Below are 25,190 nucleotides of genomic sequence, written 5' to 3'. Positions count from 1 at the left end.
CTATCTCTTCATTATACTGTACAATTTCTCTGTATATACACAGTCCCTGGCTTTGTGGATTATTTCATGTCGTTTTGTTTACTTCTGAAGCACAAAGTAGCGGCTATCATTAAGAACTGACGGGAGGAGCAATTTCATCAAACAAAAAGTAAGACAGGTTTTGCATAAAAATGGTAAACTTCCTCATTTGTACTTTTGTGTGTGTTCATGTGGTCATAAATGTTAACGTGTTTGATTAAAAATAATAATTTTGATGATGATAATGTTGATAATGATAACTGTGATTTTCAGCTGTTTATTCTTGTTTTCTTACACATCTGAGTCTCATTTGCAAGTGTACATTTATTTCAGTTTAGTGTGTTCATTCCAAGGTAATCAGAAAGGTCAACAACGAACAACATTTCTCTACAGAATCTCCTCTCTGGTCAACAAAAGCACCTTGAAGATTCTAGCGGGAACTCTCGTTCAACCCTTTTTCGATTACGCTTGCACCTCCTGGTACCCTAGCACCTCCAAAACCCTCAAATCTAGACTCCAAACATTCCAGAACAAGCTAGTCAGGTTACTTTTAGACCTCCACCCCAGATCACACCTCACTCCAACCCACTTCTCCAAAGTGGGCTGGCTCAAGGTGGAGGACAGAGTAAAACAACTTGCACTGAGCCTAGTCTATAAAATCCGCTACACCTCCCTGATACCGAAGTACATGTCAAACTACTTCCTTAACGCAAAGGACCGCCATAACCACAACACCAGAGGGAGCTCCACAAACCACGTTAAACCCAGATTCCGATCTAACAAAGGTCTTTACTCATTCTCCTTCTATGCCACATCAATATGGAATGCACTCCCAACAGTGCATTCCATATTGAAGAAAGTGCATCTCTATCCTCCTTCAAAACTGCACTAAAAGAACACCTCCAGGCAACTTCAACCCCTGACTAACACCTTCCCCCCTCCACATCCCACCTCCCCGGATTGTAAATAACCAAATGTAAATAATCAAATGTATTTCTAATGTATATATTTGTTCTTATGCTATCTGAACTCATTATGTTGTCTGCTCGCTGTACATATCCTACCAAGTCGGACCTACACTGTTTCAATGTCCATTTCTCTGATGATGCAATTGTTGATGACTGAAGTGCTGGTATCAACCAAACCCTCCTCATCCCACCCCCCGGATTGTAAATAATGTAAATAATTCAATGTATATACTCTGATGATTAACTTGTGTGATGACTGTATTGTGATGTTAGTATATATTTGTACCATGATTTGATTACGTGGACCCCGACTTAAACAAGTTGAAAAACGTATTCAGGTGTTACCATTAAGTGGTCAATTGTACGGAATATGTACTGTACTGTGCAATCTACTAATACAAGTTTCAATCAATCAATCAATACACTTTTTGGGGAATTTTGCCTATCGTTCACAATCATTATGAAAGACATGACGACGGATGTATATATATTTTTTAACGCATTTTAACTCGTTAATAAACGTAAATAAAAGTCCACTTACAGCGGAGCCAATGGCAGATGCATATAAAATCCAATAAATAACCATCCAAAATCTGCCAACAATACTCCATTTACATTCGGTGACTTGAATATTAAACAAGTATTAGTGATATTGTTATTATAGGCACTAACGCAGACAAACTATTTATAGCGGGGCCGTGATCATGAGCTTGTGTGCCAATGTTGACATGATCGAATGATCAGCTGCATCCTCGTTTCCTTCCTCGTCAAACTTTAAAGTCGATCATAAATCATGCCTTTCACCTGGATAGTAGAAGGATGAAGACATAATCCGACAATTGACAGCCAATTTAGACATGGAAAGGGCGGGAACAACACGAAAAGACGCTTGGTTCCATCCCCATTTTTTTGCGAGGATAATGAGACATTCTTCATCTAAATATGAATATATGAACACCGTAGCAGTCGAAATCCTAATGACAGCAGACTCTGTACAGTAAGTGATGTGTTATGTTTGTTGGCTCTCATAAAGTCTGCAGTTATTAAACATTAAAGTTAAAGTCCCAACGATAGTCACACACACATTAGGTGTGGAAAAATTATCCTCTGCATTTGACCCATCCCCATGTTCACCCCCTGGGAGGTAAGGGGAGCAGTGACCAGCAGCGGTGGCCGCGCTCGGGAATCATTTGGTGATTTAACCCCCAATTCCAACCTTTGATGCTGAGTGCCAAGCAGGGAGGCAGTCGGTCCCATTTTTATAGTCTTTGGTATGACTCGGCCGGGGTTTGAACTCACGACCTTCCAGTCTCAGGGCAGACACCCTAACCACAAGGCTGTGATGCATTTTTTAAAGTTAATGGCCACGTATGCCTAAAATGGTCAAAATACGTAAATATTATGTTATTATTAATGTGCCTGTTACTACATTACATATATACTTACATCATGTTTATAAAACTCTAATGGAAGGGTTTTTTGTTTTTTTTAGGGGCGTTATAGGCAGAATAGAGCGGCTCCTATAGGCTTCATTGTAATCGGATTTTTGATCGCATTTATTTAATATTTGGAATGCATTAACAAAAATACATCCGTCACCATGTCTTTCATAATGATTGTGAACAATATGCAAAATTCCAAAACAAGTGCAGTTTCCCTTTTAAGTTGAATGTGCCAGGCTTGTCTTTTGTTATTTCCAACAAAGTGTTTATACTGTACAAGCTTTTTGACTGTAACATTCATATACCGTATTTTTCGGAGTATAAGTCGCACTGGCCGAAAATGCATAATAAAGAAGGAAAAAAACATATATAAGTCGCACTGGAGTATAAGTCGCATTTTTGGAGGAAATTTATTTGATAAAACCCAACACCAAGAATAGACATTTGAAAGGCAATTTAAAATAAATAAAGAGTAGTGAACAACAGGCTGAATAAGTTTACGTTATATGACGCATAAATAACCAACTGAGAACGTGCCTGGTATGTTAACGGAACATATTATGGTAAGAGTCATTCAAATAACTGTAAGATATAGAACATGCTATACGTTTACCAAACAATCTGTCACTCCTAATCGCTAAATCCCATGAAATCTTATACGTCTAGTCTCTTACGTGAATGAGCTAAATAATATAATTTGATATTTTACGGTAATGTGTTAATAATTTCACACATAAATCGCTCCTGAGTATAAGTTGCACCCCGGCCAAACTATGAAAAAAAACTGTGACTTATAGTCCGAAAAATACGGTAGTTGTAGTTTTGATTACCAAATGTGGACGTGTTGAAATCACCATGTAAAATGGTTAATAATGATCAGTAGCATGTACAGTATATGGCAAGTACAATTGAAATTACTTTGAGAGAAAAAAATAAGCTAACTTTGCATGCAACGTTAGCGTTTTCACTAAGTCCGATTCACGTCACCACTGTTTGATAATTACAAACGAAGGCACAGATACTGTACATAATAATACCTACATGGGCCACTGTTTTAAAGAAATGTAAAGCTAAATCAATCCAAGTTTCAATAACACCACAAGAGACGAATGCAAAAAGAAGACTGCCAGGTTTTTATATTTTGTTTTGTTTTTTGGCGGATTTGGGTTTGCACACACAGAAGCTCGGGATATGATACGAGGTGTGATATAGTTCTTGAGGAGGTGTGTTACCGTGTTGCATGATGAGGAGGGACTGTTGTGCAGCCTTGGGGGCGCCAGACAGGAAAGTATTGCAGACCAATAATGACAAGCTCATAGCGGCCCGGAAGCTCAGAGTTGCGTTCATCTCAGACCAGGAGTGCTTGGATGTGTCTCGGAAGTGACTTGGTGGCACACTGTGGGAGAAAATTGAGTGTTAGGAGTGAGAAGTCAAGGCAACCTGCAAAGTCATTTCAATAAAAGAGTACCATGTTCCTCGGGCGTTATGATTTAATTTAAAATGTGCGACAGAGTTCAAACTCATTTACTATATTATGTCTCAAATTTGAAGCAAATATGAAGGACATAGATGCATTTGCGTTATTACTATTTTATTTTCCTATTTACACTTTATCCCCCTATCATCATTGATTTTTGTTATAAATGAGTGTGATACTAAATTCTCCTGCTCTGTTGTGTTGAAAGAGAGTGTCCTTGTACGATAAAACTTTATATTTCACACCAGACGCCTGTGCTGACATCATCTAATAATCTGATTGCAGGACGCCGTGTTGCTGCGTGAAAGCATTGCAGTTTAGGTTTTCAACTGAAGAATTTCATGGTCAGACCTTAATCGTTAGATTTGGCCGATAGTTAACTGATCGCCAATATTTTTTTTCCCAAGAGAACATTTATTGGGGATTCCCCCCCCGCCCCCCCAAAAAAATTCCTCCTTAAATACATTTTCTAAAACACACTTATATAAACAAATAAACATGGCAAAACTGGATAGCTTATGGAGGTCCTCCAATTGGCTACGACTCGAGGCACACAGTTGCTAGGGATGTAATAATAAACAACAGTAAAATTCCCAACGGTTAGAATTACCTTTTAAATTTAGAATCATCAAAAACAAGGGATTGTTTACTAAACTTTGGGAAACTCAAGTAAAACTGGTCATTTCCTATAGATTGTTAACTTGCTTAAATTTCTCCTACAACATCAGACGTCCCAACTTAAGAGACAAACCTCCCAGATTCTGCGTTTTTGTGTGCATATAAAATATTGAAGGATGACAAGGAGATGGTCGATTAACATATGTGGGGTTAATTAATCATTTTTAGCACACAATCTAAAGTGTGCTTTGAATTTTGGCGCCCTATGTTTTTTTGAGTTTGACATTCCTGCTTTAGTCTTGTATCTGAACGAGCTGCTGATGTAATTTTGACAACAATGACAATTCTTTTGGTAACTTACAATCTAAGAAGAAAGAAAAAAGGGTGCATTGTTCTAGTTGCTGTGGTAGAATCCACTTGAATACTACCACACTTTTATTTTGAGGCTCAATCAGCACTGAACAGGAAGTCACTGTACCTGCATTTAAGTGCTGTGTAACTAGACCAGACCTGGGCAAATTAAGGCCCGGGGGCCGCATGCGGCCCCGTTGAGCTTTTCAATCTGGCCCGCTGGACATTCACAAATAATTTTTGTAGATCTTTAAGATGGAAACTGTAGCTGCCATTATGATGTGCAGTGATGTTTTCAAATGACCGTAAGTCTTGAACTATACAAAGTATTTCAATGGTTGGAATCTGTGCTTTTGCATGATATACTAGTTACTATGATAATCTAAGTCACAGCAGCTCAGACGAGGAACCAAGCAGTGTGGGTGGTGAGCGTTTCCACAGAGTGTTTCCAGAGCGGCCAGCCTGAAATGCGGGTGTCAGGGACAGATGCAGAAGGAGATTTTTACAACAAATTTCTAAAGCTTAGTGATATATCAGATTGTGTGTGGTTTTTTTTTTTTACCCTTCGCGTTCATATTTCCAGAGGCGGTGTGACGTTCATATGTTGTCAATATTCAGTGTTTTATCGTTCATAGTTAATATTGTAAATCCCATCGTCTTTATTTTCATGTACATTCTGGGTGTCTCATTCAGTAAAAGAACATACAATTCCATTTGTTTTTTAAGGCAGTCTGTCATAACGTTTTTAGCATTCAATCAGACATTATTGTGAGGTTTTGTATTAGTGTTCCTAAAAATCAGATATACCGGGCCCCAGTCAAAAATGTGTCTCTAAATTTGGCCACCCGAGTCAAAATAATTGCCCAGGTCTGAACTAGACCGTAGTTTGGTCGCTGTTGTCGTTTTACGCATATTAGCAATATTAAGGAAGTTGACAATAACCCAACATATGTTTACATAAACTGAAAACAAAAGCCGTGCGGGGCTCCAATTTTACGTTGACAAATTTGACACTTTTAGTACAGTAATTAGAAGTAGACGGCGGACCAGGAATTGATGAGTTGGTTGACATAGACGGGTTTAAGTGGGTTCCACTGTATCGTGTCGTGGGGTTCTGTGTGTAATGCAGGAATAAATAATAAATGTGGAATTTTTTTGTGATCTCTGTGTGAAAGAAGTTTAATGTCACTGTACTGTATAAAAGGCACAATATTCAGCTTTTTTGCATAATTCTGCATGTATTGTTATAGTTAATTCAGTCACTTGACATTTTATATTTTTTTTAGATAAATACATGCAGTTTGAATTTGCATTTTTCCATCCATCTATCCTTCTTCTTACGCTTATCCAAGGTCGGGTAGCAGCCTAAACAGAGAAGCCCAGAATTCTTTCTCCCCAGCCAATTCGTCCAGTTCGTCCCGGGGGATCCAGAGGTGTTCCCAGGCTCGATGTGGAGGAGCAGCAGGTTTACTTTGAGCTCCTCCCGAACGACAGAGCTTATCACCCTATTTCTAATGAAGAGCCCCGCCACCCGACGCAAGAAACTCATTTTGTGATCTTGTCCTTTCGATTATAACCCAAAGCTCATGACCACAGGTGAGGGTAAGAATGTAGATCGACCGGTAAATTGAGAGTTTTGCCTTCCGGCAGGTGCTGAATTTTAATCCCAGACGCTTCTCTCTCCGCTGTGAACCGAAGATTTTGGTCAGATGAAGACATCAGGACCACATCCTCTGCGAAAAGCAGAAACCTAATCCTTGCATTTTTCATTATATTCATTTACAGCTTATTTACTCTCATTATCATTATTAATAAACTATCTGTACGGATTGGCCGAGAGAAATCTTATGAGTCTACTGTCTTACGGCGAAGCTCAAGTTACCAAATAAGTCTTGGTAGAGGTGAAATCCTTAGTTTTATAGGTGCCATATGTAATAATTTCATGCCAAATCATCATTAAATGGCCTTGATATGTCAAAAGGCATTAATAAATCATGTTATTTTCGAATACCTTTATAACTGATAACTGAAGTTCAGCCAGGATATGCTCATTTCAAAATTAGATTTACAGCCCCGAAATATTGTTATTGTTTTCATCTTGATGCCCCGCCCTCCACCGTTTGACCAATTAAAAAGTCTTTGAGTGTGTCACATCCAGGTTGCCCTCTTCGTTGAGGTACTGCCACTGGTAAAGTTACTAAACATGTCAGACTTTGGTAAATCTAAAAGGCGTCGTTATGATTCTCAACTTATTTGTGACAAAGCCAACAAGGACCAAAAAAAGGGTTTGTATCGGGGATGCCTTTGAAAGATGGAGACGATTGAAGGTAGAGAATATTTTTTCTTCTGACGCCAAACTTGCTAATTTCTTTCTTGATAGGTAAGTCAGGCATTTGCGTTTTTTCATTACTTGTAATAAATGGAAATGGACATTTCGTATGTAAACTATATTGTCCAAAACAGTCTATGATCTTGTCTAACAAAGCTATTATGTTCGTGCAACGAATGCTTAGGGGCAAAGCACTATCACACTAGTGTAGCTTAGCATGCTAGCCCGGTCAATGACACATCAACAACTAACAGGGGGAAAAATACGCCTGTTAGCCTGACAGGTCAAAATATAATTCCGACAAATAAAACCAATGTGGATACGGGGAGTGCCAGTGCCTATTTCTTTCTCAATATGCTGATACTTTGAGGGAATGTGTTCCAACATTAGCCCGGCTAATTGCGGTTTCTGCTACTGTATGCATCAAACACATATGGGGTGGTATTTGCTTGGCACAATATAATGCTTTACATGTAATGATTTTCTACTTTGTGTATTGACATGGTAGTAGGCTATATGATTTACGCGTAACGTGGTTTTTGCATAACGTGGGTTGGCTCATAGAATAGCACTCTGCACTGAAAGATGGTGATGTGCGTACATGGAAGATAATGCAGTGCGGCAGGTTGGATGCAACGTGGAGTTAAGCTGAACGAAATGTGGCGGCCATTTTACTGTTGGCCTTGGCTTGCCATCAAAGTAGGCCTATGCGATATGTGATATATTATTAAATATAATTATTTTGATGGTGTCACGACTCCCAATAGAAATATTGCTGCGTAACTTTACAAATACATTTGGCTAATCGACATTAGTAAAATGTGGCATAATTACTTAGTAAACCATCTTGCAAGAAGCATAAACAAGAGAAACCTACAGCGTAGGACTCGTTCCTTGGAGTTAACCTGACTATCGCCAGACCCTTGTAGTTCGCTGAGCTCAACACAAGGGTTTGGGCTCAAAGGCATTACAAACTCCTTCCAGATAGCAAAAAATAATGAACCAATCAGGATCGCCGGGCGGGATTTCATAGATGTGAGGTAACGCCGAAGCGACTGTTTGATTCAAACAACAATGGCGGCATGCAGCCCTCGCTGCGTCGTGTGCTGACATTGATTCTGCTATTGCAACTGTTTTGTCGAATCTATCAAATATTAATTCTTTAAAAGATGAACAGAGAACCGTTTTCAAGGCATTTATTGGTGGCAAGGATGTTTTGGCTCTTCTTCCGACCGGGTTTGGATTTCCCAGCGTCACTGGTTGATTTTGATGTGAGTGGTTGAAGTAGCACATCATTCAAGATAATGGACAAGTGGTTTATCCAATCACATACAATGATTTTTTACAAGGCCCCGCCTTCTGAAGTGAATCTCCTATTGAGAACTCCCAGATCAATGTGTGAAGCTCAGCGAACTACAAGGATCTGGCGAGAGTCAGGTTACCTTGGAGTAGGATTCGGATTCGTATCTGGCAACCTCAGTCATGGACGATGGAATTTTGACCGTGATTGCAGTACTATTTCTGGCCACATTACTACATATGGCACCTTTTTAAAGCAAAACTGTTTTTTTCCAGGTATGACGCCTATACTTACAATTCAGTTTGACAGATACTGTGTGAGATGATGATGCTGTGGTCTTTATACATTAGTGAGGACAAATGACAATGGCAAACAGGATTTATTTTATTTTTTTATGTGGCAATTTAATGGGAAAAGCTGATTTAGTTGATGGTTCAACATGGATGAATGAAACATTTTCATTTCCAGAGTGGATGATCATCACCATTTGTCAGCAGCATTCCAAGTGCAAATGGATATTTACAAACAGTGGCGGTCTAAAAGGATGTAAGGACGGTGACGGGGCAAGCAGGAAAAAATATGTTTCTTCATCTTGTCATTGCTCTCTGCTCTGCACTTCAGAGTGGATTGAAGTCGCTGTGCTGCGTTATTTCAGTCGTAGGAGGCGAAACCACCCCCTCAGACTGAGTCTTACATGAGTGGAGATTCAATTAAAGGCTTCCATCCCTGGAATGTGTCTGCATTGCAGAGGGGAAGCTGGTTTAGTCTTTTTTTTTTTTGTATTACTCCTATGACAAGTTGTCTGTAGTACAACTGGAACACCAGAACGCATCAAAAGCTGTCAAGCAAAATGCTTGGATGCAAAAGTGTCGAAGCAGCTGGACCCCACCGAAAAAAAACAAAAGCGTTCAGTGGGAAGACCGCGGCACAGCGGGGATGAGCAACACAATCAGTGACGAGGATCTGATAGGACTGGACGGAAATTGGTGGACTTAATAAACTCAGATGTGTCACAGTAGGGTAGAACACAAGGGAGGGCGAGGAGCTGACTGGCTGACAAGATCACACGCAGCATGCATGGAGACAATATTTAAGAACGACTATGCTACTTAGGAGAGTGTATACCAGGGGCCTCATGTATTAAAGGTTACATGGATTTCCTACTAAAAAATAGTGTATGCTCAAATCCAGAAAACTTTGTACCCACAAACAGTTCCAGATGTACAAAACCAGTGAAGTTGGCACGTTGTGTAATTCGTAAATAAAAACAGAATACAATGATTTGCAAATCCTTTTCAACTTGTTTTCAATTGAATAGACTGCAAAGACAAGATATTTAGTGTTCAAACTGAGAAACTAAATATTTTTTGGCAAATAATCATTAACTTAGAATTTAATGGCAGCAACACATTGCAAAAAAAGTTGTAACACGTGGCTTGGTATTGTCTTGCTGAAATAAGCAGGGGCGTCCATGATAACGTTGCTTGGATGGCAACATATGTTGCTCCAAAACCTGTATGTACCTTTCAGCTTTACGGGTGCCTTCACAGATGTGTAAGTTACCCATGCCTTGGGCACTAATACAACCCTATACCATCACAAATGCTGGCTTTTGAACTTTGCGCCTAGAACAATCCGGATGTTTCTTTTCCTCTTTGTTCGGGAGGACACGGCGTCCACAGTTTCCAAAAACTAAACAAAGTGGAGACCCTCGCCCCATTCTGGTTTGTGAATAACTGAGCATTTCATGGAAGCTGCTTTTATACACAATCATGGCACCCACCTGTTCCCAATTAGTCTGTTCACCTGTGGGATGTTTGCAAATAAGTGTTTGATGAGCATTCCTCAACTTTCTCAGTCTTTTTTGCCACTTGTGCCAGCTTTTTTGAAATCACTGTCAGAAAGCGGCTTGAAGATGATCTGTAAAACATCATCTGTGCAACATTTTGACCAAAGAACCACCATTACATGTTATGTAGACCACAAGGAAGTGTTTTACATTTAGAAAAAAATATATAATAATATGACTCCTTTAATGCGCCCTATAATCCGGTGCGCCCTATGGTCCGGAAAATACGGTAAGTATTACAGGATTTTAGTACGTCACTTTGCTGTGCCGCTCAGCAGATCGTTTAATCCCTCACAAACTAGTGATGCTAATAGTCTTTTGATAACCCTCTGTATGACGCAAATAAAATGCTCTCAAAAACTCAGAGTATATGCTCCCTCTTTCCCTCAGCATTATAACGGCAGCGTTTCCAATCAATTTAATTCAGGTGCAACCAACGTTAGTTACATCAGTATGATTTGATATTAACGTTATGTTCACAGCACATTTCGGATCAAATAATGTTTAAAGTAAAAGTGGACTTTTTTGCATTACGTTGTTGGAGTTGTAGCGGGCTGTGCATGACCAAAGATCGTATATTGAGAGAAGATGATCTACCGCATGGCGATGTGCAGCGCACACGATGTCCTACATTCAATCATATCAACATCCTTTTGTCACCTAAAAAAATACAGAGGACATGACCTCTGTGTTCTCAATGGTAGTTACGACCATGACCACAAGATGGAGCTCTAAAGGCAGGCACATATGCTGTATATAAACAATCCTTCACACTAACATTCATGTTTATGGACAATTTATAGTCTACAATGAAGGTAACATGTATATTTCTGGTATGTGGGCGGTAACTGGAGTGCCTGGAGAAAACAGACACAGGTACGGCGACAAATGCACACTCCACACAGATATGTCCAAATGGAGGTGGGAAAAGTTAGACGTTATTGTCGGTAGTAATGTCAAAAGACGTAAGGTACATTACACTGCCTTGAACAAAAAATGCATTAATTAACTTAAATACCTTTCTCTTCAATTTTCTCTCCTCACTTTTGCCGGGTGTCAACTCGTTCAGGTGTGCGACCAGATTACGCGATTTAGATGCACGTTTATTTTTTTCAAAATAAAGCAATGAGGAACATTTTTATGATATTTGAGCTGTTTTTCAAACTTAGTATAGCCAATAATGTGTAAATAATAGACTATATACAGTACTAAAAAATGTTTAATGGAAGAAAAAAAAACATGTTGAAGGTGTGGCCGTGGCGTTGCGCCAGATAGATTGTCACTGAAGGCATAAAACTATGAATGAACACATATGGAGTTATGTACTTACCAAAAAAAGGTGAAATAACTGAAAACATGTTTTATATTCTAGTTTCTTCAAAATAGCCACCCTTTGCTCTGATTACTTTTTTGCACACTCTTGGCATTCTCTCGATGAGCTTCAAGAGGTGGTCACCTGAAATGGTTTTCACTTCACAGATGTGCTTGAGGCTCATCGAGAGAATGCCAAGAGTGTGCAACTCAGTAATCAGAGCAAAGGGTGGCTATTTTGAAGAAACTACAATATAAAACATGTTTTCAGTTATTTTACCTTTTTTTGTTAAGTACATAACTCCACATGTGTTCCTTCATAGTTTTGATGCCTTCAGTGACAATCTACAATGTAAATAGTCATGAAAATAAAGAAAACGCATTGAATTGAAGGTGTGTCCAAACTTTTGGCCTGTGCTGTGTATATATATATATATATATATATATATATATATATATATATATATATATATATATATATATATTAGAGATGCGTGGATAAGCAATTATTTCATCCGCAACCGCATCACAAAAGTCGTCATCCACCCGCCATCCACCTGAACTAACATTTAATCAAAACCACAACCGCCCGCCACCCGCCACCCACCCGTTGTTATATATCTAATATAGACGATGCAAGGCATTAGTGAGGTTAGAAAGCTTTTGCCTGTTAAAGAAAGGAGACTGATCCAATGCAGCAGAGACATTCAATGCGTGCCACGCATTAATATCTCTTGGCCACGCATTAGAGGCTAAGAGATATTAATGCGTGATAATATTATTTATCATTATTATAATATTATTGTCATTTCCATTAAGGAAGTGTTGACTATTATTGTTATTTTTTTCCCCTGGTCTTTAGTATTCCCTTTTTTAGTTTGTCGCGTACCACGTTTGCTGCTGGCGTTGCCATCTTTTTATTTTTTTCTTCTTCTTCTGTTGTGTTGTGGTGTGGTGTGCTGTGTCACGCCAAATTTCTTCCCCCTACAGAAACCTCCCCCCCCCCCCCCCCCCCATTTACTTCCGTGGTCATGTTTCCTCTTACGTCATTGACAGCGATCGATAGCACTTCGGCTTTGACTGCCTGTCGCTGGAAGGATACTTTGTCTTTGACAGCTGCTGGAATCTGAAGAAATCGATTATTGTTTTTTTTTGTACAGGCGCGAAACAGGACAGTCGCGTGCCGGTTAAGGACCCCCGGCAACTTTGTGACGCAGCCCCGGAAGTAAATGGGGAGGGGGAGGTTTTTGTAGGGGGAAGAAATTTGGCCTGGCAGCTGCAGCAGTGCCTGATGAATAATTGCCTGTTTCAAAGAGTGCTGCTCGTTTTTCGTATGTGGGTAACAACATTTAACTATGTATATATATTTCCGAATTGGTTCAACCGCCACCCGCCCGAATCTATTTAAAATCCATTTTTTTCGTCATGCATCCGCCCGACCCGCGGATTATCCGCGGACTCCGCGGTTGTGTCCGCAAACCGTGCATCACTAATATATATATATATATATATATATATATATATATATTTAAAATATAAACTCAACACTTGTTTTTGCCCACATTTTTCATGAGTTGAACTCAAACATGTAAAACTTTTACTATATACACAAAAGACAGTCCTCTCAAAAATTGTTCACAAATCTGTCTAAATCTGTGTTAGTGAGCACTACTTCTTTGCCAGGATAATCCATCCCACCTCACGTGTGGCTTATCAAGATGCTGATTAAACATCATGATTATTGCACAGGTGTGATATGGCTGCCTTACCTTTGCTTTGCTTTCGTTTGGACTGCCTTCATGTGTATGAAACCTTGCCTGGAAAAAACCCACTGGTGCCTGTTTTGCCAACTCTGCCTTTGAGTCCTCCTTCCGCCAGCAAACCTTGACAGTTGTACAATAATATGGCAAAAGCCTCATAAATTACTGCTTGTTCACGTGGAGACAAGACTGCAAATTGGGTAAAAAAAAAAACGTCTGTGGTCAAAATATCTCAAAACATTTAATAGCTGCCAAAATGCTTCATCATCTCTTTTAATTTTTTGACTGTTGGCTTGTATTTGTATACAAACAACCAGCTTCTTGCAAGTTGACATTTTCCCATTAAAATTCTCTGTATCTTTTAATTTTTTACTTAATTTATATATTTTATTATAAGTTATTAGAAATTTACTTCTGTAAAAATTAAAGTAGTATTATGTAATAGAAGTACAATTTTTCTTTTTCTTTTTTTTATTATAATTGACAAATGTTAAAATGTAATATATAATTTCCTTTTTTTAATCCCTCAAAATGACAATCAATGGTTATATTTTATAATACATAAGATGTAGAAAGAATTTGAATAGACCTTATTTGTTTGGAAAAAAATAACAGTTCATAATGTTTTATACATGAAGTCTTGCCCTGGGCGCAATTTATACTGTAAGTACAAGCAGCCAGCCAGGGTTGGCATGTGACTGCGCTGAATGCCTTTTAATTGAAACGACATCCCAATGCAAGATGCATGAGCAGGTTTGTGCATCTATGATTTTGAAAAAGTGAAGTGCGATACTGCATAAAAAGAAATGTTTCTGCATCATGATATGTTCCTTGGTGTAAACTATACCATAAAAACACATGCCGCACATAAAATATTTAAAATATGTACTCCTATTAATGATTTAGGGCCTTTGGCTTTGGGCGAGAAAAACATATTTTATGGCCATTTTGAAAAGAAAAACATGACGTGAGTGATGGATAACTACGCATAAATAAGATATTAAAGTAAATAAGACAAACTATGTGTAAGTCTGCTTTCACGATAGTTTATCTTCAATTGAAAGAAAAATCAAAGTCAAATAATTTAATGCTTAACAGACTTGTTTGGGTTAGAGTGAGGGACTAGACTAGCTGTTGTCGTCATGGTGACTCTGAAGTTTTTAGCGCTTACATAGCGAGTCTACTGACAGATATGAGTTCGAACTATACGCTACTTTGTATTTGAAATGGCAACAGCGGAGGATGCATGTGCATGTACGAACCAGTCTTCCCCACAACAAGAGGATGGAGAAAAATAAAGAGCTCATTGACTACAACGTTGGATTAGAATGGCAGACTTGCGCAAAGCACTTTGGGTAAATTTATACCATTAATGGAAAAAATCCACTGACGTCACATATTAGGAAAAACGTCACAATTGGGGCAAATTCCAAATGGCTCTTTTGGAAGAAGTTTGAAGAAAGGCAATTATAAATATCTCTGCCATGCCTTCATGGTTTGATTTCAAATTTTTGAGACTTATGCAGATCCCAAATATACAAAAACAGCTACCAATAATTGAGAAAATTTGGTTTTGCAAAATGGTAATGGAAAATATTATTTTTGCTGGTAAAATTGGATTTTAAGATTAGGAAAGTACTCAGAGAGCACAGACGTTTTCCTTACCCTATTTCTGACAGTTCCTGAAATGTGCCCATAACTTTTTAAGCTATCTATGGTGGAATGAAAGAAATAGAATAAAGCCTCTAGCCAGTCATCGACTGTTTTATCTCTGTGGGTGGAGGCAGGGCCGAAAGCGTAAACACACAGTTTACATAATGTAAACTTAAGGCAGTGGTTCTCAAACTTTTTTTGTCATCCCCCACTTTGGACAAGGGGGAGTTTTCAAGCCCCACCTGCCCCCATCGCCCCAACAGAACGCTAATGCCAAGCTTAACATTTTCAAATGTATTGAACATCAAGTAACATCAAGTTGTATACATTCAAACTCAATAACATAAAATAACATCAAGTTCAATAATAAATAAAATAACTGTGCAGCTGTGGTATAACTTGCATCAAGTTCAATAATAAATAAAAAAAAGTGTTATAACTTGCATCAAGTTCAATAATAAATCAAATAAAAGTGTTATAACTTGCATCAAGTTCAATAATAAATCAAAAAAGTGTTATAACTTGCATCAAGTTCAATAATAAATCAAATAAAAGTGTTATAACTTGCATCAAGTTCAATAATAAATCAAATAAGTGTTATAACTTGCATCAAGTTCAATAATAAATCAAATAAGTGTTATAACTTGCATCAAGTTCAATAATAAATCAAATAAAAGTGTTATAACTTGCATCAAGTTCAATAATAAATCAAATAACTTGCATCAAGTTTAATAATAAATAAAATAAAAGTGCCACTTTGCAATCTTTGAAAAAAAAAAAAAAGGAGGAGCTATGCATTTGGCAAGACAGGGCAAGTGAACATGAGTTTTACAGTACTCCAGCATTAGTGGCTGCAATGAGCCTGTTTTGCACTGCACAGCTTTTCAAATGGGGGTTGCAGGCTTGACACTGCCACTCTTAAGTCATGCTCAATGTTCAGCTGAGACCTGTACTTCGTTTTGAGTGAAGCAACAGCTGAAAAGCCTATCTCACACAGATAAGATGTGGCAAAGGGGGGAAGAATGTACACAGCTCTCTGCCCGATGAGTGGATATTGATTAGCCTGCTACCCATCCGCGCAAAATTTGTTCCGCTTAGCCCCGCCCCCATTAGTTACTGTTGCTATGTCTGTCAAACTTTCGCTCCTACCTAGAAATTTAAAGCCTACAGGAAAAATAAGTAATTTCCTTTTTTTTTATATGGCGGATTTCACAGACAGAATCACAAAGTGATTTACAGTGTGAATAGAAAATGAAAGCATAGTAAAAAAAATAAATCTAAGAATATAATAAAAATAAAAATACATTTAAAGTCACATTTCCTCCCGTTTCTCGAGCACCACCTGTCATGTCTCTATTCCCCACCAGTGGGGCGCGCCCCACACTTTGAGAAACGCTGACTTAAGGTAACATAGTAGGAATAATCTGAATCAGCCCCAAATTGTAATCACTTGTTCCTTATCCAATTTTCGGACATTCCCAGAAAGTTTCATGAAGATCTGCCCATACTTTTTTTTGGTTATTTTTCTAATTAACAAAACAAACAAACTGCAAAAATTAAATGTTTTTGTTTAGCTTAGCTTTAGCTTATCAAATAAAAAAAAACAAATGCACAAAAAAGTGGCTACAAATGTAATGGAGTACAGTGCAAGCTCAATTTACGAACTAAATTGGTTCTTGAACAGAGTTCGTAAAAGTTGCTATGGTGAAGCAAATTTCTCCAAGAAACAATGAAAATAAGAATAATGGGTTGCAGTCTCGACAAAAGCCCTTATTTTAGTGAAGGTTTGTACACTTTGAACACAGTAAAAGTGCTATACATCAAAAAAACATGAGGGGGTGTTGGATTAACTATCTCTTTATCAACAATACAAAACAACGACAAATTGAACTGTGGTGTTTGCGCTGCTCTGTCAACACGCGCGCACACACAGAAGTCCCTTTGGTGCCCCCACAAACGATCAGTAATCACACAAATCCTTAATTTTAACAACCATATTGCTACAATCATAAACATTTTAAAAATTAAGATCCGTTTACAGTACATTAAAGGCCTACTGAAACCCACTACTACCGACCACGCAGTCTGATAGCTTATATATCAATGATGAAATCTTAACATTGCAACACATGCCAATACGGCTGGGTTAACTTATAAAGTGCAATTTTAAATTTCCCGCGAAATATCCAGCTGAAAACGTCTCGGTATGATGATGTTTGCGCGTGACGTCACGGGTTGAAGCAGACATTTTGGAATAGCACGGTGGCCAGCTTAAGTCGTCTGTTTTCACCACATAATTCCACAGTATTCTGGACATCTGTGTTGGTGAATCTTTTGCAATTTGTTTAATGGACAATGAAGCCAGCAAAGAAGAAAGCTGTAGGTGGGATCGGTGTATTAGCGGCTGGCTACAGCAACACAACCAGGAGGAATTTGAGTTGGATAGCAGACGCGCTATCCGACGCTAGCCGCCGACCGCACCGATGATCGGGTGAAGTCCTTCGTCGCGCCGTCGATCGCTGGAACGCAGGTGAGCACGGGTGGTGATGAGCAGATGAGGGCTGGCGTAGGTGGAGAGCTAATGTTTTTAGCATAGCTCTGTCGAGGTCCCGTAGCTAAGTTATCTTCAATGGCGTCGTTAGCAACAGCATTAACCGTGTGGTTACAGGTCCAGGGTTTGGTTCGGTGTCTCCTGATAGTAGAAGTAATAATAGTATTGATCTTCTGTCTATCCTTCCAGTCAGGGGCATGTTTCTTCTGTTTCTATCCGCAGTTAAGCACGATGCTATCACATTAGCTCCGAAGCTAAAGTGTTTCGCCGATGTATTGTCGTGGGGATAAAAGTCACTGTGAATGTCCATTTCGCGTTCTCGACTCTCATTTTCAAGAGGATATAGTATCCGAGGTGGTTTAAAATACAAATCCCTGATCCACAATAGAAAAAGGAGAAAGTGTGGAATCCAATAAGCCCTTGTACCTAAGTTACGGTCAGAGCGAAAAAAGATATACCCTGGCGTCCTGCACTGCACTCCAATCCTTCACTCTCACTTTCCTCATCCACAAATCTTTCATCCTCGCTCAAATTAATGGGGTAATCGCCGCTTTCTCGGTCCGAATCGCTCTCACTGCTGGTGTAAACAATGTGCAGATGTGAGGAGCTCTTCAACCTGTGACGTCACGCTACTTCCGGTACAGGCAAGGCTTTTTTAATCAGCGACCAAAAGTTGCGAACTTTATCGTCGATGTTCTCTACTAAATCCTTTCAGCAAAAATATGGCAATATCGCGAAATGATCAAGTATGACACATAGAATGGATCTGCTATCCCTGTTTAAATAAGAAAATCTCATTTCAGTAGGCCTTTAACTTTGGCAAATGAGCAGCTCCCGAAAGTGACAGGAGCAGACAGAGGGGGAGAAGGGAGGGAGGGGTGGGAGTGGCTGTGTGTGTGTTCTTGGAAGAGGTGGCGCTGAATGACAGGTAGTTTTTCTCCTCTGCAGGGAATAGGTCCACTAAGGCATATTTTTTCAGAAAAGTCTGTTCTCATCACAATTAAAAACTTCCACAATCTCTTAGAGATGGAGACATGGTTCGCATAAAGAGGCATATTTGGCACAATCTAAAAGTTCGTCAAACAAAAAAAAATTTGCAAATAAAAGGTGTCCGTAAATCGAGGTTCCACTGTAGCTCCAGATCAGAAAAAAGGGCAATTAAATGTTACTGTTAAAACACAATCAATTATTCACATAAAGTCAATGGTGTTCTTGCAGCAAAGGTTTTTGTATAATGCAGTGCCCTAAATGATAAATCAATAAATATCCTGAATCAATAAATCTCAAAAGGTTATTTTCTTACTCTGACAAGACATTTGAAAAATATCTAAGTTTTGCTGTTAAGGAGCAAGAACATGCAATCATATTAAATTAAATGAGAAAATGGATGGATGGATGGAGTAAGTATAGCAACAAATAATTTGTTGCTGCCCTAAGGTGTAACAAATGTTCAATAGCTAGAAGGCTACCCGACAGTATGTTGGATTCACTGTAATATAATCTACTGCAATATATTTTTAAAGTGTTTTCCTGGCCACACAGTTTGGCAAAAGTAATAAAATATAATTCAGTCTTCTTCCCACCAAATTAAATAAGCATCTGTTCTATCTTCTCTACCACACATTTCCTTCAGCAAAACACAGTTTCCAATGCAATTTTACTTTTAGTCATATGTTGTATTAATGACAAGTGCACAGAGCCATGGATTCTGTACGATGCAGCAAACAGTGTCTAAAACAACATATTTCTAGACGACCCAGGAAAATAAATGATTGTTGTCCTCTCAGGTACTGTGACAGATGCACAAAGTTTGAATATACTCCAAATCATTCTGTGACCTACAGTATCCACAGTGCTTCACCTTTACCACATTCTGTTGTTACAGCCTTATTCCGAAATGCAATACATTAATTTTTGTCCTCAAAATTCTACAGATAATACCCCGTAATGTCAACGTAAAATGTTTTAGGTTTTTTTTTTAATTACAAATTTATTAAAAACAAACCAAAAAAATAGCATATACATAAATATTCACAGCATTTGTTCAATACTTTGTTGGTGCACCTGGCATCAATTACAGCCTGAAGTCTTTTGAATAAGATGCCACAAGCTCGCAGGGCTCGAATTTGACCACGGCAACTGCGGCAAAAGCCGCGACGGCTTTCGTCTTTTGCCGTAAGCACTAAAAAATTGACCAACATCTGCGGCTTGAACATGTCGTGACTGCTTTTGACTTTTTACTTGTTAATGGACGAGGGATGTAACAGTAAGCGGTTTAATGATCATTTGCGATTAAATTCCAGAGGGTTAGTAATACGTCTAATTTCTTAATTACCGAAAAACTGTCATTTATGAATGCATTTTAGGCAACAATAAGTCAGGCGCATGAACACTAGCGTCGAAAAACTTGTTGTTGTTTTCTTAATAAACCTTTATTTAGAAACTGCAACATTTACAAACAGCTGAGAAACAATAATCAAAATAAGTATGGTGCCAGTATGCTGTTTTTTTTCCAATAAAATACTGGAAAGGATAGAAATGTAGTTTTTCTCTTTTATCCGATTATTAAACGATTAATCGAAGTAATACTCGACAGATTAATCGATTATCAAATTAATTGTTGGTTGCAGCCCTAGTGTTATTGTGTATAGTTAATTCATGTGCGACATATTTCTGCTCAAACTCTTAATGGATCTGTCCTGCTACATCATCTACATGTACATATAAATGTATATAACTTTAAAAAATAAATAAATAATTTAAAAAAAAATAGCTCCCTCTCTCAAAATGTAAAAATAGCGATGAAGGCATCATGAAATAACAAAAAGTTGACACGTTTATATTAATAGTTAATTTAAAAAAACTGTTTATATATGCATGCATGCATTTTTTGGAGGCCCTGCCTCGAAAGAAAATACTGTTTGCCTTGTTACCCTTCTAACTTGCCTTGGTGCCTTAAAATATGAGCCCTATTTTAAGGCAACACTTGCCTTGACCTTAAAAAGGTAAAAATTCGAGGCCTGAGCTTGGCACACCTATCTTGGGGCAGTTTCTCCCATTCCTCTTTGCAGCACCTCTCAAGCTCCATCAGGTTGGATGAGAAGCGTTGGTTTTCATCCAGGATGTTGCTGCTTTTATCACTGAGAACCATCCCCACAGCATAATGCTACCATCACCACGCTTCAATGTAGGGATGGTATTGGCCTGATGATGAGCGGTGCCTGGTTTTCTCCAAACATGACACCTGGCATTTACACCAAAGGGTTACATTTTTGTCTCATCAGACCAGAGAATTGGCTTTCACATGGTCTGAGAGTCTTTCAGGGGCCTTTCGGCAAACTTTTTTTTACTAAGAAATGGCTTCCATCTGGCCACTATACCATACAGGCCTGATTGGTGGATTGCTGTTTTTACTGGAAGGTTCTCCTCTGTCCACAGAGGAATGCTGTAGCTCTGACAGAGTGACCATTGGGTGCTTGGCTGACTAGACTAAGATGAATTCAGCAATGTACAGAGACATCCTGGATGGAAACCAACACTTCCCATCCAACCTGATGGAGCTGCCCAAATATAGGTGTGCCAAACGTGTAGCATCATAATCAAAAAGACTTGATGCTTTCATTGCTTCCAAAGCTGCAAATGGGGCATTGTCTGTAGAATTTTGAGAGCAAAATTTAATTTTTCATTTTGGAATAAAGCGGTAACATAACAAAATATGGAAAAGGTGATGAAGCGATGTGAATACTTGCCTGTACTGTATGTTCGGGAAAAAAACAAAAACAACCACTGACTGGCGGGCTGGAGACTGGGATTTCAATGAATCCCTGTGGTTCCCCTCTGTGTGATACAATATACATGCTTCCACACACAACCACACACTGCACCTTGCTTCCCATCTGGCAGGAATAAGAAATCACTTTGTTAGCGGGCGGGTAATTCTTGTTTCATAATTGATTCCATCTCTTATCTGTAGTCATCGTGTGACTGCAAATTAGCATCATACATTAGTGATACCAGATGTAAACATGCATTTTCTCGCCCTTCCCTCAACTTTTCTTAGCAGTTACCCATCACGTGCCATTTCTAGTCTTATTCATTTGTCTTGTATTTTAAAGTTAAAGTACCACTGATAGTCACACACACACAATAGGTGGTGAAATTACTCTATGCATTTGACCCATCTCCTTGTTCCACCTCCTGGGAGGTGAGGGGAGCAGTGAGCAGCAGCGGTGGTCGCGCTCGGGAATAATTTTGGTGATTTAACCCCATATTTCCAACCCTTGATGCTGAGTGCCAAGCAGGGAGGTAATGGGTCCCATTTTTATAGTCTTTGGTATGACTCGGGCCGGGGGTCTGAACTCACGACCTACCGATCTCAGAGCGGACACTCTAATTAAAGTAGGTGCCACGTGTTTAACGGCTCACGCAGGGATGCTGCCAAATTGGCAGACCTGGCATTTATTTGTCCGTGCATCTCACATAGAACAGAACAAAGTGCAACACTGACGCAAATGTGTGCACGTCGCACAGCGAATAGAAGTCCCGCTCTCAGATACAGGCCAACATGTGTTAGCAGCAAGCTGTCTATGACGGACACTCGCCAATAGCGGCTACAACTATTTCACAAAATACATTGTAGAAAAAAAAACTGTAGATTTTATGGCAAAAAGTGTGTTTTTACACCAAATTACTGTAAACTACTACAGTAAAATTCTAACAACTGAACTGCCAGTGTACCATTTTTTCATTACTGTTAATGGAAAAATGGTACCACTTAAATTTTTACAGTAAAATTCTGGAGACTGATCTGACACTTTTTTACTATAAAATCTACTATTTTTACAGTGCATTAGTGTAAATGGAAAAATGATACTGAGGTGTATATTACTTCTTTTGGTTTTTTGTTCGGTTTGTACTTCATGAAGTTTTGCACTTGTGTTTTTTTGTTTGTTTTCGTTATATGTGGATGTAATTGTTGGTTTATATACCATTAAGTAAGGCCACGCATTGTTGAAGGGGGCAGGAAAATATAAGATTTTTCTTCATCCTGCTCCTTTTTAGGCATTGGTGTGTCACTGTATAACTGAATAATTGTGGTAAAATTGTCTATCAAAGATGCACATCAATGAAGGAGATAAATAAAAATGAATGAATACTACGTTTGTACTTTCTATATCTATACATCTAATCTATCTATATCTACTAATCTATCTACTAATATCTAAATGTGCTGCAGTGATGCATGATGCTGATGATGCCAAGTGCATTTGGGATTTTGAAAATCAAAAATGTATCTATCGGTTTATATTGTGCATCCTACTTTTAGAGGTAGGAATCCTATTGTAAAGAAATTATTTTGAAGCAACATTTTGTCCTGTTCCACGTCCTTTAGTACGGAGGTCAGCAACCTGCGGTTCTTTAGCGCCGCCCTAGTGGCTCCCTGGATCTCTTTCAGAGATGTGTGAAAATGGAAAAACATGAAGAAAAAAAAATGTTTTGTATAAGTATATTTTCTGTAGGAGGACAAACATGACACAAACCTTCCTAATTGTTCGAAATCCCACTGTTTATGTTATACATGCTTCACTGATGAGAGTATTTGACCAGTGCCGTTTTGTCCTACTAATTTCAACTATGCTTGAACTCATCATAGTTTGTTTACATGTGTAACTTTCTCCGATGCTGCCACAGAAAGACATGTTTTATGCCACTCCTTTGTCTCATTTTGTCCACCAAACGTTTTATACTGGGCATGAATGCACAAAGGTGAGCTTTGTTGATGTTATTGATTTGCTGGAGTGTTAATCAAGCATATTTGGTCACTGCATGACTGCAAGCTAATCAATGCTAACATGCTGTTTAGGCTAGCTGTATGTACCTATTGCATCATTATGGCTCGTGTGTAGGTATATTTGAGCTAATTTAATTTCCTTTACTTATGTCCTCTGTGTATTTAATTTATATTTGCATATCTCATGACACATTATCTGTATGTAATATTGGCTGCATTTCTCATAGTTATTTGTGTGCCATGTTGTTCCAGATCACAGCAAACGTTACCCAGCTTGCAAAGATTGTAATAAATCCATTAGAAGAAGACAGCCTGCCCTTTCCTTAAACTTGGACACACACATCTATACCGTTGGTCATTCTGAGCCAGTCATTTCCAGAAGTTATCTCATCCTGTAAGAAGCCTCCGTTTTACTAACGATTTCCAATGTTACAAAAATGTGTAGATTAAAAATGTAAATACAACATTTCTGTCAACGAAGGTTTGCATCAGCCTTTGATAGTAGGCTAATATAGACACTAACATCATCGGTTGCCTTCATTATAACACTTATATAAGGCTTTAATTTTTTGCGGCTCCAGACAGATTTTTTTGTTGTTGTATTTTTGGTCCAATATGGCTCTTTCAACATTTTGTGTTGCCGACCCCTGCTTTAGTAGCTTTACACTTTATTGTTCCAAGCATCAGTGGTGACAAACTGGCGCAGGTGTCAAGCACAGATCACGTCACCCTTGTTTTACTGAGTTATAAGAGTTATTTAGAAAAGACAAAAAAGGCTGTTGGAGCTACTGAGAGAGAAGGGAAAAATAATCAATGAGAACACAGCTGTAAATTTCAGCAATAGGAGGAACCCAGGCCTGAAAGTGGCGGTCTTAACAAGTCTGAGAGGGTGAACAAGCGTCTTTAAAACTGTCACAAATCTCTCTGTAAATTTACGTCTACGGAGGTGACAATAAACTAGTGTGACCGCACACAAAGTATGTATCCTTCTGTTTCCAGGTTGTGTCGAGTTGCTGCTGCACAACAGGAGCTGCTACTCTTTTTGTCTGCTGACTTATCGCATCGAAAAGTTTGTTTTGTGTACTATAGACATGTTTTTTACATATATATATAATTTCCTTTGAATTCAGAGATTATACAGTAACTGTTAGTGAGGAAAATTAAAACAGATTTTCACAAAAAATAAAGTATGAGCCAAAGATGAACACGCACAGAAAATGTTTTCTAACATTGCAACATTTTTTTTTGTTTTGTTTTACATTATCCACAGTTTCTAAATGAAGCATCAATCTTAATGACAACATTTAGGTAGATTTAACAATCCTCTGGGCGTTAATTGTGTTAAGGTTTAGTTCTTCAAAAAATGACTAAAGTTAAAAAATGTTTTAGTCAAATAATTGATAATAATAAAAATAATAATAATTTTAATAATAATTTGATAATAATTTATTATTATTAAATTTAATTATTTAATAATAATTGTATTTCCTTAAAAAAAAAAAAATCAGTTAGGCTACATTCACACTGCACCGTATGATGTACAATTCAATTTTTTCAGTAAAATCCAAACTTTAAATATAGTTGTTCACATTACAAAAACTACTGCTGTCTTTGGAAACAGTCTCTTAGGTACACTACCGTTCAAAAGTTTGTGGTCACATTGAAATGTCCTTATTTTTGAAGGAAAAGCACTGTACTTTTCAATGAAGATAACTTTAAACTAGTCTTAACTTTAAAGAAATACACTCTATACATTGCTAATGTGGTAAATG

General features: G+C 38.3%; 2 protein-coding genes across 2 annotated transcripts in view; one reads left to right on the top strand and one right to left on the bottom strand.

The window, feature by feature from the left end:
- The window catches only part of LOC133646268 (uncharacterized), a 97,928-nt gene that overhangs the window by 10,034 nt on the left and 62,704 nt on the right, over nucleotides 1-25,190 (bottom strand). The window contains exon 3 of the mRNA XM_062041452.1: nucleotides 3,661-3,824. The gene's annotated coding sequence lies outside the window, so the exon portion shown is untranslated. The remainder of the gene's footprint in view (nucleotides 1-3,660; nucleotides 3,825-25,190) is intronic.
- LOC133646269 (uncharacterized protein C14orf132) overlaps nucleotides 1-25,190 on the top strand; it is a 104,965-nt gene that overhangs the window by 35,812 nt on the left and 43,963 nt on the right.

This window comes from Entelurus aequoreus, linkage group LG03 (genome assembly GCF_033978785.1).
Source record: "Entelurus aequoreus isolate RoL-2023_Sb linkage group LG03, RoL_Eaeq_v1.1, whole genome shotgun sequence".
NCBI classification, from domain to species: domain Eukaryota; kingdom Metazoa; phylum Chordata; class Actinopteri; order Syngnathiformes; family Syngnathidae; genus Entelurus; species Entelurus aequoreus.
This window is presented reverse-complemented; position numbering and strand designations above follow the sequence as displayed.